We start from the raw sequence: 12,134 nt of genomic DNA on the forward strand, positions 1-12,134 counted from the left end.
AAATTTGCAAAATTTCGATCCAACAATTGTGTTTCTTCGTTGCACCCCCAGTTTTCCATGTTGGCACCCGTTAGTTTTCATATCTTTTTGTTTTACACCTTTTGGTTTATATAAAGTTGCAATGTTTTAATCCAACAATTATGTTTCTTCGTCGTACCCCTAACTTTCAATGTTTGCACTTGTTAATTTTTGCACCTTTTTGTTTCAAACCTCTTTGTTTTCACACTTTTTGTTTTTATTTATATACAGATTTGTAAGAACTTTGAAAAGAGTTTTTTTTTTCTTTGAGTATTATTAATGATCTCACCCTTTGTTACTGATCTAAAAAATTCAAAGTTTCGATATAACAATTGTGTTTCTTCGTTGCACACCCAGCTTTCCATGTTGGGACACATTAGTTTTCACACCTTTCGTTTTACACCTCTTTGTTTATAAAAAGTTATAATGTTTTGATCCAACAATTGTGTTTCTACGTCGTACCCTTACCTTTCAATGTTTGTATTTGTTAGTTTTCGCACTTGTTAGTATTCACATCTTTTTGTTTCACACCTTTTTGTTTCACACCTCTTTGTTTTCACACTTTTTGTTTTTATATATATACAGAATTTTATGGACTTTGAAAGAAAAAAATTTGTTCTTTGAGTATTATTAATGATATCACCCTTTGTTAATGATCTCAAAATTTGCAAAGTTTCGATCCAAAAATTATGTTTCTTTGTCGCACCCCCAGCTTTCAATGTTGGCACCCATTAGTTTTTCCAAATTTTTGTTTTACACCTCTTTTTTATAACTTTGTTTACATAAAGTTGCAATGTTTTGATTCAAAAATTGGGTTTCTTTTCGTACACCTAGCTTTCAATATTTGTACTTCTTAGTTTTCACACATTTTTGTTTCACACTTCTTTGTTTTTACACCTTTTTGTTTTTATGTATATACAAATTTTTATGGAATTTGAAAAGAGTTTTTATTCTTTGAGTATTATTAATGATCTCACCCTTTGTTAATGATCTCAAAAGTTGCAAAGTTTTGATCCAACAATTGTGTTTCTTTGTCGCATCCCAACTTCCCATGTAGGCACCTGTTAGTTTTCACACCTTTTTGTTTTACACATATTTGTTTATATATAGTTGCAATGTTTTGATCCAACAATTGTGTTTCTTCGTCGTACCCCTAGCTTTCAATGTTTGCACTTGTTAGTTTTTGCCCCTTTTTGTTTCACACCTTTTTGTTTCACACCTCTTTGTTTTCACACATTTTTGTTTTTATATATATACAGATTTTATGGACTTTGAAAAAAGTTTTTGTTCTTTGAGTATCATTAATGATCTCACCCTTTGTTAATGATCTCAAAATTTGCAAAGTTGTGATCCAACAATTTTGTTCTTTGAGTATCATTATTGATCTCACCCTTTGTTAATGATCTCAAAATTTGCAAAGCATTGATCCAACAATTGTGTTTCTTCGTTGCACCCCAACTTTTCATGTTGGCACCCGTTAATTTTCACACTTTTTTGTTTTACACCTCTTTGTTTATATAAAGTTGCAATGTTTTGATCCAACAATTGTGTTACTTCGTCATACTCTTACCTTTCAATGTTTGCACTTGTTAGTTTTCGCATCTTTTTGTTTCACACCAATTTGTCTTCACATGTCTTTAACTTTATATATATATACATATCTTTATGGACTTTGAAAAGAATTTTTGTTCTTTGAGTATTATTAATTATCTCATCTTTTGTTAATGATCTCAAAAATTGCAAAGTTTCGATCCAACAATTGTGTTTCTTCATCGCATCCCCAGTTTTCCATGTTGGCACCCGTTAGTTTTCACACTTTTTTGTTTTACACCTTTTTGTTTATACAAAGTTGCAATGTTTTAATCCAACAATTGTATTTCTTCGTCGTACCCCTAGCTTTCAATGTTTCAACTTGTTAGTTTTCGTACCTTTTTGTTTCACACCTCTTTGTTTTCACACTTTTTTGTTTTTATGTATATACAGATTTGTAAGGACTTTGAAAAGAGTTTTTTTTTCTTTGAGTATTATTAATGATCTCACCCTTTGTTAATGATCTAAAAATTTTCAAAGTTTAGATATAACAATTGTGTTTCTTTGTCGCACACCCAGCTTTCCATGTTGGGACACATTAGTTTTCACACCTTTTTGTTTTACACCTCTTTGTTTATAAAAAGTTATAATGTTTTGATCCAACAATTGTGTTTCTACGTCGTACCTCTACCTTTCAATGTTTGTACTTGTTAGTTTTCGCACTTGTTAGTATTCACATCTTTTTGTTTCACACCATTTTGTTTCACACCTCTTTGTTTTCACACTTTTTTGTTTTTATATATATACATAATTTTATGGACTTTGATAGAAAAAAATTTGTTCTTTGAGTATTATTAATGATCTCACCCTTTGTTAATGATCTCAAAATTTACAAAGTTTCGATCCAAAAATTATGTTTCTTTGTCGCACCCCCACCTTTCCATGTTGACACCCGTTAGTTTTCACAAATTTTTGTTTTACACCTCTTTGTTTATAACTTTGTTTATATAAAGTTGCAATATTTTGATCAAAAAATTGGGTTTCTTCTCGTACCCCAAGCTTTCAATGTTTGCACTTGTTACTTTTCACATCTTTTTGTTTCACACTTCTTTGTTTTCAGACCTTTTTGTTTTTAGGTATATACAAATTTTTATGGAATTTGAAAAGAGTTTTTGTTCTTTGAGTATTATTAATGATCTCACCTTTTGTTAATGATCTCAAAAGTTGCAAAGTTTTGATCCAACAATTGTGTTTCTTTGTCGCACCCCAACTTCCCATGTAGGCACATGTTAGTTTTCACACCTTTTTGTTTTACACCTATTTGTTTATATATAGTTGTAATGTTTTGATCCAACGATTGTGTTTCTTCGTCGTACCCCTAGATATCAATGTTTGCACTTGTTAGTTTTTGCACATTTTTGTTTCACACCTTAATGTTTCACACCTTGTTGTTTTCACACCTTTTTGTTTTTATATATATACAGATTTTTATGGCCTTTGAAAAAAGTTTTTGCTCTTTGAGTATCATTAATGATTTCACCCTTTGTTAATGATCTCAAAATTTGCAAAGTTGTCATCCAACAATTGTGATCCAACAATTTTGTTCTTTGAGTATAATTATTGATCTCACCCTTTGTTAATGATCTCAAAATTTGCAAAGTTTTGATCCAACAATTGTGTTTCTTTGTTGCACCCCCAACTTTTCATGTTGGCACCCGTTAGTTTTCACACCTTTTTGTTTTACACCTCTTTATTTATATAAAGTTGCAATGTTTTGATCAACAATTGTGTTACTTCGTCATACCCTTACCTTTCAATGTTTGCATTTATTAGTTTCGCATCTTTTTGTTTCACAGCTTTTTGTTTCACACCTATTTGTCTTCACACGTCTTTTTTTATATATATACATATCTTTATGGACTTTGAAAAGAGTTTTTGTTCTTTGAGTATTATTAATTATCTCTCATTTTGTGAATGATCTCAAAAGTTGCAAAGTTTCGATCCAACAATTGTGTTTCTTCATCGCATCTCCAGTTTTCCATGTTGGCACCCGTTAGGTTTCATACCTTTTTGTTTTACACCTTTTTGTTTATATAATGTTGCAAAGTTTTAATCCAACAAATATGGTCTTCTTCGTCGTATCCCTAGCTTTCAATCTTTGCACTTGTTAGTTTTCGCATCTTTTTGTTTTACACCTCTTTGTTTCCACAACTTTTTGTTTTTATATATATACAGATTTTTATGGACTTTGAAAAGAGTTTTTGTTCTTAGAGTATTTTTTCACACCTCCAAGTTTTAAAAATTATGAGTGTTATTTTCTTTTAATTTATCAATCAACATGATTCACTCATCTTTATTAAAATTTGGATTGTTTTATTTATTGATTCATTCATCTAACTTTTGTTTGGTATCATTTTCCATTTATTCATGCATCAATCATCTCTTCCAATTATTAATCTAGGTAATTGATTATTATTTCGAATTTTTCATAGATTTATATGTTTATATATTATAGCAAACTCACTTTTAGGTGTCAATTTAAATATAAGGGATAAATTGTTTTTATTATCTCATCTAACTGTTTAGATTTATTAATGATCTTAAAAGTTGCAATATTTTGATCCAACAATTGTGTTTTTTTTGCCGTATTCACAACTTTCAATGTTCACATTTATTATGGACATATATATATATATATATATATATATATTATGGACCTTGAAAAGAGTTTTTGTTCTTTGAGTATTGTTTAACACCTCCAAATTTAAAAATTATAAGTATTATTTTCTTTCAACTTATTAATCAACATTGATTCACTCATCTTTGTTAAAAAATTTTGAATTGTTTTATTTATTGATTTATTCATCTAACTTTTACTTGGTGTCGTTTTCCATCTACCTGTATTGATCATCTCTTTCAAGTATTAATTTAGGTAATTAATTCTGATTTCTAATTTTTTAAAAATTTATCTTTTTAGTCAATTTAGTTTGTTTCAGCTATAGCTCTTTCTCCGTGATTCTCTTATTATTTTTTATAAATTTCGATAGAATAATGATTAAACTTTTTTTTTAATGTGAATATCTTTCAAAATTGATTATCTGAGTACGATTCTGTAAACTTAGATTTATATATGTTTAACATTATTCTCTTATTTTCACTGAATCAATTTTTCATTTTATATGTACAACAAATAATTTATTTAACTATTTGGTTGATTAATCTTAGTCATTATTTATGATTTTTATACTATACAGTTAAAGAATTACCATAAAGTTAATTATTTTAAATTTTCATTTTCCCGTACGATAACGTATGGGCTGACATCCTAGTATATATAATTACAGATTAAAGGTAAAGTTTGTAGTTAATAGATATGATGTAAAATTATGTATACACTTTTTGATACAGCTAACAATTATATGTTTTCAAACAACATTGTTGAAACTAAATAAGATATAATCATGTGAAAATTTTAAGTAATATGTTCTTAGACCATCTACAATGTATTTATCTATTATTTTATAATATAGAATAAGTCAAAATTAGAAAATGGTTTTCTCCAATGTGAAAAATGTATACACTTTTTGATACAGCTAACAATTATATGTTTTCAAACAACATTGTTGAAACTAAATAAGATATAATCATGTGAAAATTTTAAGTAATATGTTCTTAGACCATCTACAATGTATTTATCTATTATTTTATAATATAGAATAAGTCAAAATTAGAAAATGGTTTTCTCCAATGTGAAAAATTATATCTGACTATAAAATAGAGGTAGTGTTAAAGATATTTAAAATCACTATATTTAAGAGAAGAAATATAATTCAAGTCTAAATATCCAAAATGATTATCCAACTACAAACCATCATTATACAGTCTCAAATACCTCTTTGAAAACAACATTTAAGTGTTTTATTCTGGCATTTTCCATCTTTATCTGTAATTAACACCTTTAATTCTTTTCTAGTTGTAACACGAGAGAAGGCAACATAAATCTGTCCATGTGTGAAAACCGGTTTCGGTAGAAACAATCCAACATGTTATAGCGTCTAACCTTGACTTTTGTTTATAATAATTGCAAACGCTACAGTAACAGGAAACTGTCGTAGCCTTATACGAAAAGGAAACTTTGCATCAAGTGGACTAACATACATCCTAGGGATAAGTACTCTATCACCAACCTTTTTTCCTCTCAAGATTCTTTCTTCGATTACATGATTGGCCATCTGGGTAATAATTAACCTCGTAACACAAACCTCCTTTAGGATCTATATTCCTTAGCAACATGAAGGTGCTCCTATTTTCAACGTTAAAACATGGCTTGGCAATCCAGAAACTTGTATACTGTTTAGAAATTCCTGAGTGTAGATCATATTATCATGAGCACTTGTATCGACGTTTCAATACTATCAGTCCTAAGATATCATTTCTCCTCACCTGTAAATAAAAAAATAAAGATGGAATTTTAGATAATATTAGTATTTCTTAAAATTATTACTTCAATATCCATAATATGAGCTTTGCTTCTCTAATTAAGTCAGCAAGATCCGATTCCGCATCGATAGTACACACATAATATTCATTAAAATTAATTGGAATACCAAATCTTGAATGAGCCGTTCTACCACCTTCCAAAAGCAAAGAAGCTATACCACTTGAAGCAACATTCTGAACAATATTACCTTTAGACCTTATATCAGCACCAAAAATAGTCCACAAGAATGTTTTCCAATACCACCAAATCCATGAACAAAAAACATACCACATTTGTCGTGATTCACTGTTACATCCGCGAACCAGATTCTGTGATTTTTGGAAGGAGTGTCGATCGACACCCTTGTGGCATCGATCGACACCCCTTTGTCTGGGTTCGTCGGGTTTGTTTTAATTCGCAATTTTGGTTTGGTTGGTTTGGTTTAGTTATCTAAACCGAGTATATAAGTGGAGAAGCGACAAATGAAGGGTTTTAGGGTGTGTGGTCGCCGTTTCCAGAGTTAGAGAGAGAGGAGAGAGCCTATTGTGGTTGAAGGAGAAAGATCAGAATCGTTAGGGTTTGGGAGGAAACAGTTTCGGCATATCAAATCGTTCTCAAAGGTAATGAAATTTGGTGGTTTTATTCCCAAGTCTTTCATCGTCATTCGTCTTTTTACAGAAGTAGATTTGGATTTAAACTCGATGAGTTATTGGCAGTTTCGTGAGACACGTTTTCTCAGACGCGAGTTGGGACCATCGGAGATTGTAACTGAGATCGTGGTCTCGTGTGGTGCCTGATCGTGCTGAAATTTTGAGGGAAGCTTCGTGACGTCTAGGGGTAGCTTTTCACCGGAGCGATTTGTTAGTTAACGGTTAGTTTTTCTTTTAGGGTTTCGTCTTTGAGACTGTTCTTTCTTGATGTTTCTGAGCAGTTTTGCTATAAGTCGTTTTTGGTTGTGTGGCTTGTTGTAGGGCGTTTCTGGGCTGTTTCAGACAATAGGAGGGTCTCAACTGGTTGTGTTGGTTGTTATAATCAGTTGATAAGGTGAGTGCATGACCATGGCTTATCTAAGCCTGAGAATCCTTTGTTGTTCTTGCTTGATTGGTGGTGCTTTGTGGCGTTGTTATTGCTTGATTGGTTGTGTTATTGGTGTTGTTCTTGCTTGTGGTGGTTGTGTTATTGTTCCTATAGGTTCCTGAAGGTTTTGGGTGAGGTTGGAACGGATTGGAGATGATAGGAAACGGAGGTTCGTCGTTCGGATTTGTGCAGTTCGCGTCTGCGAACCTTGTTTGGCCAGTGTCGATCGACACCTCTCTGGTGTCGGTCGACACTAAGTTGCTTGTTATGTGATTTACTGGTTTGTTTGTGTTTGGTTGATATTTGTTAAGCATTGGTTTCTCAGTGGCTTGTGTGTATAGCCCAGTAGATGGGAGGATTGCCTCACTAAGTATTTGTGATAATACTTACGCATCTCAATGGTTGTTTGTGGTGTGCAGGTAAAGGTATGTGACGTGGAATCATGGCGATGAGGAGGAGGATGATCTAGGGTCTCGTTTGTGTGTTGTTGGTCTTTGCTATATTGTTTATGTTGGGAACCTTGGATAGATATATGGTAGGTTGTTGGATAGAATGCTTAGGATTGGTATTGTATTGATGTTGTAATGGTTCTGTAGGGTTGGTATGTTTCCGCTGTGTGTATTGGTTGTTATTGGTTTAAAGAGGAGTTGTGATTTAGGTTGGTCTAGTTAAGTAGTATGGGCTGCTTAATTATGTATTGTATTTAATGTTATTATTAAAAAAAAAAAGGGTCGGGTTGTTTCATTTTGGTATCAGAGCCTTTACGGTTCTAGGATGGTTAAATGGATGGTTAGAGCGGTTAGGAATTTAATTGGGTGAATTATTTTCCTTTTTGCTTGATGCATGATGTTGTGTGATGGAATTGATTATGCGTGGTTAGTCAATTGTTTGTGGTATGGAGTCCTAGTATCATCCTCTTCGAGCCTTCAATGAGATTCCACGGTAAGATGTGTACTCTTTGTGCGGTTTTTGAATTGGGTGCTTAGCCTTCTGTTCTGAGTAGTGCAGATGGCTAGAGAGGATGCTGTTGGTCGCGGTCGTGGTCGTGGTCGTGGGCGTGGTCGTGGTCGTGGTCGGGGACGAGGTCAGGTTCCTGAGACCAGTGTGAGTGTAGCCCAGAGTATGGCCAGTGAGGAGGTGGCGGAGTCACAGGTTCATCCTAGTGTGTCTGGAGACCAGGCTGGTTTTGGTGACGGCAGGGCGGATGGGCCCGGTGTCGGTCACGGTGTTGCCCCGGGTGTGGGGGTTGCAGCAGGAGGTGCTCCAGGCAGGGAGGATGTCTTGATGGACTTGCTAGCTCAAGTTTTGCAGCGACTTCCAGCAGTAGTGCCGCCAGTGGGTGGTGGTCAGGATCCAGTGGTGCCGCCAGTGGTTGGTGGGCAGGGTCCAGTGGTGCCGCCAGTGGTTGGTGGGCAGGTTCCAGTAGTGCCGCCAGGGGTTGGTGGGCAGGTTCCAGAGGTGCAGCCTGCGGCGGGTTTGCAGGCAGGTGTGCAGCCGGGGGCCGAGGCAGTGGATGCTCAGTATGTGCGGATGATGGAGCAGCTGCGGCATGTGGGAGCAGGGTATTTCTCAGGAGGTACCGATTCGAGTGTAGCGGATGAGTGGAGAGAGCGGATGGAGGATATTTTCCTTTCGCTTAGGTGTCCCGACCGGTACAGGGTGGATCTGGCAGTGTTTTACTTGTCAGGAGATGCTCGTGTGTGGTGGAGGTCAGTGACAGCACGGAGGGTGCAGCGGGGTATGTCTTGGGGAGATTTTGTGAGGGAGTTTAACTCCAAGTATTTTCCTCAGGAGGCTCTTGATCGTATGGAGGCACGGTTCTTGGGGTTGACTCAGGGGGACCGTACAGTGCGGGAGCTGGATGCAGAGTTCAGTCGGCTTGTGGGGTATACAGGCCGGGCTTGGGAGCCAGAGTCGGCTCAGGTGCGGAGGTTCTTGCTGGCTTTGCGAGATGATCTGAGGACTCGGTGCAGAGTGAGGAGCTATGCTACGAGAGCGGAGCTGGTTGAGGTTGCAGCTGGGATAGAGGATGACTTGAGGTCACAGTTGGTGGTTGTCAGTCTAGCGGCTCAGACAGAGAAGACATTGGAGCAGGGCATACCAAGCAAGGATAGGCCGGCAGAGCAAAGGCGTAAGAGGAGGCGGGAAGAGACGAAAATGGCAAACCAGGGTAGCCAGAGATGCTATGGGTGCGGGAGCACGGATCACACGTTGGCAAACTGTCCCAAGAAAGGTGACTTGCAGGAGTACCGTCGTTTGTGTTATCATTGTGGGGAGGAGGGGCATATCAGGCCTTTCTGTCCTAAGAGGAGGCAGATAATGGAGGTTGTGGCACAGCCGAAGGGAGGACCGGGTGCCCATTCCAGCGCTTAGTTTTAGCTTTTGTTTTTCATTCTTTCATTTTGTATTTTCGTTTGGTTTTGTAAACGATTATTGCATTGAGGTTTTAATAAAGGTTGGAGTTATTTTTGGATTTGGGAATTGTGGAAAAAACACTGGAAAGGAATAGCACGGAAATTCTATAAATGTACGGTTTCCATAAATAGAAGGTTGCTATAAATGGAAAGTTTCCATAAATAGAAGGTTGCTATAAATGGAAAGTTTTATAGGAGTTAGAGCTTTTCTATTTTTTGAAAAGTGTATGGCAATACCTTGGGGGTAGGGTGTTCCAGGGTGACCGGGTGGTGGTCATGGTGGTGTTCGGGATATGAGTTTTCGTGAGGGCGCAATGCTAAAAGAGGAAAGTTTCTAAAAATAGAAGTTTCCAGAAATGGAAAGTGTTGAGGTAGATCTAGTCGGGAGATACTCGTTGACATCGGACTTATTTGCTCAGGATTGTGTGGGCCCAACTCATGTGATACCGATAGCTCGATGGACTTTGTGGCCAGAGAGTGGGAGTGGTATGTTTGCTTCGGATGACGATCCGTGAGCGCGCTTTAGGGTGACGACCTTAGAGCGGGATTTTGAGACTCCCTGGATACCGTAGCTGTGAGCCGTGGCTCGGCAGTGAGCCGGTATGTCTCGAGGGTTGCGACCCGAGAGCGGGGGGAGTGGGCGTGTGAGACTCCCTGGATACCGTAGCTGTAGGCTGTGGCCTGGCAGTGAGCTGGTATGACTCGAAGGTTGCGACCTGAGAGCGGGGGGAGTGTGTGTGTGAGTGACTTCCTGGATGCCGTAGCTTAAGGCGGTTGGCCTGATAGCGAGCCGGCATGATTCGTTGGTTGCGACCACGGACGGGGGAAGCACTGATTTGTGAGCAAATAGTGTCTTTGATGTGAGTATATTGACTAGAGGGAGACCTCGTGTTTCAGTCGGAGGTGTGCGGGCTGTTGCGACAGTGCACGGGAAACCTTGGCTGATGGTATTTAGTCCGGTCGGGGACGTGCGGGCCATGTTGACGGTGGTACGGAGGTCCTTGACAATTGGACGGTTTTGCGGGATTTTGAGACTCCCTGGATACCGTAGCTGTAGGCTGTGGCCTGGCAGTGAGCCGGTATGACTCGAAGGTTGCGACCTGAGAGCGGGGGGAGTGTGTGTGTGAGTGACTTCCTGGATGCCGTAGCTTAAGGCGGTTGGCCTGATAGCGAGCCGGCATGATTCGTTGGTTGCGACCACGGACGGGGGAAGCACTGAGTTGTGAGCAAATACTGTCTTTGATGTGAGTATATTGACTAGAGGGAGACCTCGTGGTTCAGTCGGAGGTGTGCGGGCTGTTGCGACAGTTGCACGGGAAACCTTGGCTGACGGTGTTCAGTCTGGTCGGAGGACGTGCGGGCCGTGTTGACGGTGGCATGGAGGTCCTTGACGGATGGACGGTGTTGCGGGATTCGAGGACGAATCCTTATTGGTGGGGGAGAATTGTAACATCCGCGAACCAGATTCTGTGATTTTTGGAAGGAGTGTCGATCGACACCCTTGTGGCATCGATCGACACCCCTTTGTCTGGGTTCGTCGGGTTTGTTTTAATTCGCAATTTTGGTTTGGTTGGTTTGGTTTAGTTATCTAAACCGAGTATATAAGTGGAGAAGCGACAAATGAAGGGTTTTAGGGTGTGTGGTCGCCGTTTTCAGAGTTAGAGAGAGAGGAGAGAGCCTATTGTGGTTGAAGGAGATTAAAGGAGAAAGATCAGAATCGTTAGGGTTTGGGAGGAAACAGTTTCGGCATATCAAATCGTTCTCAAAGGTAATGAAATTTGGTGGTTTTATTCCCAAGTCTTTCATCGTCATTCGCCTTTTTACAGAAGTAGATTTGGATTTAAACTCGATGAGTTATTGGCAGTTTCGTGAGACACGTTTTCTCAGACGCGAGTTGGGACCATCGGAGATTGTAACTGAGATCGTGGTCTCGTGTGGTGCCTGATCGTGCTGAAATTTTGAGGGAAGCTTCGTGACGTCTAGGGGTAGCTTTTCACCGGAGCGATTTGTTAGTTAACGGTTAGTTTTTCTTTTAGGGTTTCGTCTTTGAGACTGTTCTTTCTTGATGTTTCTGAGCAGTTTTGCTATAAGTCGTTTTTGGTTGTGTGGCTTGTTGTAGGGCGTTTCTGGGCTGTTTCAGACAATAGGAGGGTCTCAACTGGTTGTGTTGGTTGTTATAATCAGTTGATAAGGTGAGTGCATGACCATGGCTTATCTAAGCCTGAGAATCCTTTGTTGTTCTTGCTTGATTGGTGGTGCTTTGTGGCGTTGTTATTGCTTGATTGGTTGTGTTAGTGGTGTTGTTCTTGCTTGTGGTGGTTGTGTTATTGTTCCTATAGGTTCCTGAAGGTTTTGGGTGAGGTTGGAACGGATTGGAGATGATAGGAAACGGAGGTTCGTCGTTCGGATTTGTGCAGTTCGCGTCTGCGAAGGGAGTGTCGATCGACACCAGTTAGGTGTCGGTCGACACCTTGTTTGGCCAGTGTCGATCGAAACCTCTCTGGTGTCGGTCGACACCAAGTTGCTTGTTATGTGATTTCCTGGTTTGTTTGTGTTTGGTTGATATTTGTTAAGCATTGGTTTCTCAGTGGCTTGTGTGTATAGCCCAGTAGATG

Source organism: Camelina sativa, chromosome 9, assembly GCF_030686135.1.
Source record: "Camelina sativa cultivar CO46 ecotype springtype chromosome 9, ASM3068613v1".
Classification (NCBI taxonomy): domain Eukaryota; kingdom Viridiplantae; phylum Streptophyta; class Magnoliopsida; order Brassicales; family Brassicaceae; genus Camelina; species Camelina sativa.